The following is a 6433-nucleotide window of genomic DNA, read 5'->3' as shown; positions in this document are numbered from 1 at the left end:
GTGACATAAATTTAAAACAGGTTGAAGTTAACGATTAAAAGAGTGTAAATAAAATAATTAAGAGTTCTAAAATATTAAAGGGTTTAATTCCACCCACACTGGAGTAACAAAAAAGGTTTAAATTACACTGTGAACCTCCAACTTCCTGTGATAGAGTCTGCGCAGCAATTAATTATCTTAGGTGAGGTCTTGAATTAAATATCTATTTTTAAAGATATAAAGTAACTTTAAACAAAAACTAAATGGAATTTATTTGACACTGCATTTGCATACAATTTTAAATGGAGAAGTTTATATTATTAATAGGTACCTCTGTGCCCATGTTTTTGTGTGAATTTTAGGTATGTAATTTTTATTGGGTATATTTCTACTAGGAGATATTGTCTATCTTTGAGAAAAAATAACAATGGACACATTAATATAATTTATCATTATGTGGCATATAAAAGCACACATCTTATAAAGCAGTTTTAAAATGCAAAGATCTAACTGTAAAAAAGCTAAGTATTTAATAATAAATGGCATCAAAGTTGCATTTTCATGAGAAAATAAGCTCCATAAATATTAAAGCATTTAGAAGTTTGTTGTTTTAATATTTAGGTGGTTTATATGCTATATTTTTGTTAGCTAACTGGATATTAATGTCGGCTTTGAATTGCCTGCTCAAAAATTTAGAAACATATTAATATAATCTAGCAGACAAATATTTTTTTGTTAAGGTTTCTTAATCTATTGGTCCTAGAATTTTAATTTATTCCTTTAAGTAAAGAGGATCAAGGGACAGAAAAGTTCAATAATATGAGTGAGGTTCAGTATCACCACACAATTTCCTGGTTAACTATAGGGTCATTCCCCAAACAGCAGGGCATAGGGGAAATATACAATTCTGGAATCATTGTATCATTTCCTGTCCTGTTTCCTGTTAACTGTTCCTGCCAGAAATGGCAAATAATGACCTATTTTCACCAAGCAATAGAAAAAGCTGAAGTCAGAATTATGCTGTGGAATTAGATCTCTTTCTTAAATGTAGTTATAAAAACTGAACTAAAGAGGGCAGGAGATACTCTACAAAAACCTACAGAGGATCAAAAACAATCTCTATCAAAAATCATGCTTGCATTTGAGTATATGATAAAGTGATTTACTTGCAATAAAATCTGTATAAATGCTTTGATTTCTTTGATTCCTTGACTAACTGGAGTTTCAGCGATATTTATGGGTGTGAGGTTTCCTTTCACTGAGTGTTCAGCTTACTGCACTGCACTTGTACTGGATATAGAAGTTTTTAAAACATTCCTTTAGACTGTAGTTTCCTTGGGTATATCAGGAATAAGGAAATTAATAGTAGCCTATAAGTAGGAAACATGTCTTTCACTTAGTGTAAAATATGAGGTCTATTTTAATCTTAACTCTCCATCCTCAAACTTTTCATTTAAAACTCATGACAACATATTTTGCAAATGAATCTGTCTCCAAATTAATGTGAACTAGTTGCATAGAATTCTAATCTATTAAATGAAAGTCCATACACTCCTCTTTCTTTTTTTAAGCTTTATAAATTTATCTGTCAAAATTGAGAATCTGAAGTTGGTGTACTTGCTGAAAAACTGATGAATGATAATGGTCATCACTTGTAGATAGATATTCAAGAGAAATTGCTAAATAAGAGACAAGGCATGTTAACTTCTTTCTTCTTTATTTTCAAGCAGCACACATTTTTATTTTAGTCTGTATATATCTAGTTAATCTCACATCTCCAAAAACATTTATAGATATTCAGGAAATTAAGTAAACTGAAGAAATAGTTCTTTGAAACAAATCATACTGTATTTTTAATGTGGTCAATACCTAGCTTATTATCCTTCACAGAATACCAAACTTTTACTTGTTAAAAATATATCCTTAGAAAAAATGTTTTAACAATTACTGGTATACTTCAATTATTCTGAAATAAGTATTTTTCTTACCTAGTTTACTTTAACATAAAATTTAAATTCTAATAATGATGTTACATGAAATTATTATAATTCTTGTATTGGTTCTAAATGTCATTTTATTGACTAAATAAACTGAAAACTTGAAGAGCAAAAAAAGAGAAAAAATTACTTAACCTTGTTGACAGGATGAAACACTCAGGTTGTTAAAGACAGTCACATATAAAGAATTTAACACTGAGTTTAAATGTCTTGAAAATTGCCTTCATCTGGGACAAGTTTTGTAATTCCCCACCTCTCAGCACATCAGAAATAAATATTGGTCGTATGTACTTGGATTCTTCTAAGCAGTGGACAATTCTATCAGGCAGAGTAAGGTAGATAGAGGCTAATCTTCTTTGCAATTTAAATGAATGCAAGACCTTGTCACCCCCCAAATCACAAGGGTATGAGTTCTAGGGCACACTTGCTCATGCCTGTAAATAACCATTTTTAAATGAATCTCACCTTCTTCCCTAATGTCTGCCATGTGTTTTATTTTTCTGTCTTACAAAGACCAGATTTCTGGCTATTTGGAGAATTGGGGGATAGAAGGCCATGTCTGTTATAGTGATAATTAGTTTGCAGATAACCAGGAAAATAACCAATAAACTCATGGGTGTAGGTAAACATCATTTTTCATTCATAATACATTTCTAGTAATGAAAAGAGTTGTTTAATGCAAAATTTTTCCTAGTGTCTGTGGTCTGCATATTGTATTCTGTAAAACTTCCAAAAAGTGATATTCTGAACATTCTATATAATTAATTAAAGCACAAGGCTTCCCAGGTGGCCGCTAGTGGTAAAGGATCTGCCTGCAATGTAAGAGACACAAGAGACATGGGTTCTATCCCTGGGTCAGGAAGAACCCCTGGAGAAGGAAATGGCAACCCACTCCAGTACTCTTTTCCTGAATAATTCCATGGACAGAGGAGCGGGGCAGGCTATAATCCATAGGATCTCAGTGTTGGACTGAACATCAGTTCGGTTCAGTTCAGTTCAGTCTCTTAGTCGTGTCCGACTCTTTGCGACCCCATGAACCACAGCACCCCAGGCCTCCCTGTCCATCACCAACTCCCGGAGTTCACTCAAACTCATGTCCATCGAGTCGGTGATGCCATCCAGCCATCTCATTCTCTGTCGTCCCCGTCTCCTCCTACCCCCAATCCCTCCTAGCATCAGACTCTTTTCCAGTGAGTCAACTCATCGCATGAGGTGGCCAAAGTATTGGAGTTTCAGCTTTAGCATCAGTCCTTCCAATGAACACCCAGGATTGATCTCCTTTAGAATGGACTGGTTGGATCTCCTTGCAGTCCAAGGGACTCTCAAGAGTCTTCTCCAGCACCACAGTTCAAAAGCATCAATTCTTTGGCAATCAGCTTTCTTCACAGTCCAACTCTCACATCCATACATGACCACGGGAAAAACCATAGCCTTAGACAGACCTTGGTTGGCAAAGTAATGTCTCTGCTTTTTAATATGCTATCTAGACTGGTCATAACTTTCCTTCCAAGGAGTAAGCGTCTTTTAATTTCATGGCTGCAATTAGCATCCGGAGCCCCCCCAAAATAAAGTCTGACACTGTTTCCACTGTTTCCCCATCTATTTCCCATGAAGTGATGGGACCAGATGCCATGATCTTTGTTTTCTGAATGTTGAGCTTCAAGCCAACCTTTTCACTCTCCTCTTTCATTTTCATTAAGAGGCCTTTGAGTTCCTCTTCACTTTCTGCCATAAGGGTGGTGTCACCTGCATGCACGCAGTTAAAACATAACATCTATTGATCATAAAACATTAGAAATCTGTGACTGTTTTCTGGGGGGCATGTGGGTTATTTTGTATGTGCTGATGTCCAGGGTTGTTTCTGAATGACTTGGTGTCCTTGAACTAAAACCCTCCTAGATTTGAACTTAAAACATTTAGTAACAAATTTCACTGTTTTCTTCATACCTTGATGAAAATCTGCCATAATTATACTTATTGCTTTAAGACCACATAGTGTACTTTGTTATAAGCAGTGCCTTCTTGAAATTTACAGATTTTTTTTTTAATTTGCCGAAAACACATTAATCCATGTGCTGAAGTTTACTTTACTTCAGGTCAGTATTTACTGAGGGTCCACTAAGAAGATTTGAAGATAGTAAACCAACCTATCAGAATAAAGAAACAAAAATTTCAGTACCTAGTTTTCCTTAAAATGAATAAATATAATCCCAGCAACTGCTGCTTTATAAGAAAAGTGGATAAGAGAGGCTGAGATAATATACAAACTATTATTATTTGTTTAATGAAAAATTCAAAGGATACTCCCAGAATTGCATCTTTGCAATCTCCCTGGATCTACAGTGGGCAGGAGTAATACTGGAAGCTGTTCACAGATGTTAGGCAAATAATAGTACTGTAAAATTAGATTAATTATGTTCTGAGGAAAAAGAATATTGACCTGAATTTTAAACAAATGGTATACTATGTAAGAGGGAAAACATTAATCAGGTTGCTTTATTTTAATTCATGAGAATTTAAGTTATATTTACCTTCTGGATACAATATATATATTTTAAATACCTATCAAGTTGACTCTTAAATATTAATAGGTGTGCCTATGAAATAGCAATGCTTTTTTTAAAGATATACAAATTTTACGAAGTTAGGCCAGGGTTAACCTGCAATACAAATATTTTAAGTATACTTCATACAAGCACAGATTAGCAAAAATGCTATAACTTCATTTGTAAATATCTCTAGATCTCATTTATCACAGATGAAGATCTGTCTTATAGCTGTTTTGACCCCAGTTGCTCAGCATTATAAGGTAGAGGATTCATAGATTTTAGCCTCGTGGAGTATCAGTCACTTAATTAAAAAAATAAATAAAAATAATGCTTATTATCACAATTCACTTACACTAGAGTTTCTGGAATTAATTTCATCTTAAGAAGATGTGTAGGACCTATTATTTAAGAAAGGACCAGAATATTTGAACAATAGCAAGATAATTGGAAAAAATGTACAACCACACTTTTTAAGAAGTTAACTGATCTGGATATATGAAATATGAATTGTTTTTCCAAATTACTTGCAACAGTTTAGAACTCTTCCTCACATGTTGCTAATTTCCTTTGACTGGATTTGGACACAGTTAACTCTGACACAAGGCTTAATTCAGTACTTATGGCATCATGCTTCACTCCATCAGGATATCAAGATCCATCATCAGGACAAACCAAAAACGAGGAGCCAGTATCAGCCCAGGAGAACAATCAATAAAACCATTCCTAGTTAAGGAGGAGGGAGTGTCCTAAGAGCTAATTTTAGAATTTGAAATGTAGGTTATTAATTTACATTTTCTAAACTCATGTATTTTTCTGTGTAAAGAATAGTTAAAAATTATAGTGTTTTATTTTCATCCTATCTTCTTTCAAATCAAAGAAATAAATGGTCAGTGCACCCCTTAATTGAGTGAACAGATATAATTAATTTTAAAATGTTTTTAAGGGGAGGTGACTATTCATGTTAACACGAGAAGGTATTTGAATAAAAATAATAGTTTTTTATATTTAGATAAACAACCTCCATCAGTAGTGCTTGCCATGAAGAACAATGGCAAATGGCCTCATTTTCCTTTCTTTTTGGAGAATTTTAGTCTTGTTCTGGGCTTCCCTGGTGGCTCAGATGTTAAAGCGTCTGCCTCCAATGCGGGAGACCTGGGTTTGATCCCTGGGTCGGGAAGATCCCCTGGAGAAGGAAACGGTAACCCACTCCAGTATTCTTACCTGGAGAATCCCATGGACGGAGAAGCCTGGTAGGCTACAGTCCACGGGGTCGCAGAGTCGGACACGACTGAGCGACAGAACGGAATGGAACAGTCTTGTTCTAACTGTATGTAATGTATTTCAGAACATTCTTTCCTTTTAGACTTTGATATTTCATCTTCTCTTCTTCATTCTTCTTTGGATTGCCTTTCATTTTTCCCCTGAACTTTGTTCCTTCTTTGAACTTTTAACCCATTATTTGAACTCCAGTTCCCTAAGAAGAAGACATTAACTTTATAACTAGGGTTGGAATATAAGAAAATATTGGGTTCAGGAAATTGTTCTGTTTTCACCGTACCTCAAGCTTGTTTGCTTCAAAGTATGTGCTTGAAATAGGTCATGTAAAACAATAAAACTAGAATTTAGTTTCTTCAGTCTTTTATATTTATCATATAGCTTTTGGAAAACACAGATTGGAGATGTCCTACACATCTGAAAAAAACACAAATTCAGACTTTGATGAGATATTTCTTAGTCTTAGTGTATTTGTTCTACATAATAATCTGGGTTTATTTCATTTTTGACAATTATTTTAAAAAATTTGAATGAGATCTTTACAGAAAACAGTTAAGTTTAACAACTTATTGTAATGGCTTCTTAAATGGAGTAGAAAGGTTTACTTTTAGCCATAATTTCTAAGGAAAAATA

Source organism: Moschus berezovskii, chromosome 2, assembly GCF_049115385.1.
Source record: "Moschus berezovskii isolate FMDL1 chromosome 2, NW_MosBer_1.0, whole genome shotgun sequence".
NCBI lineage: Eukaryota > Metazoa > Chordata > Mammalia > Artiodactyla > Moschidae > Moschus > Moschus berezovskii.
Note: the sequence above shows the minus strand (reverse complement) of the source record.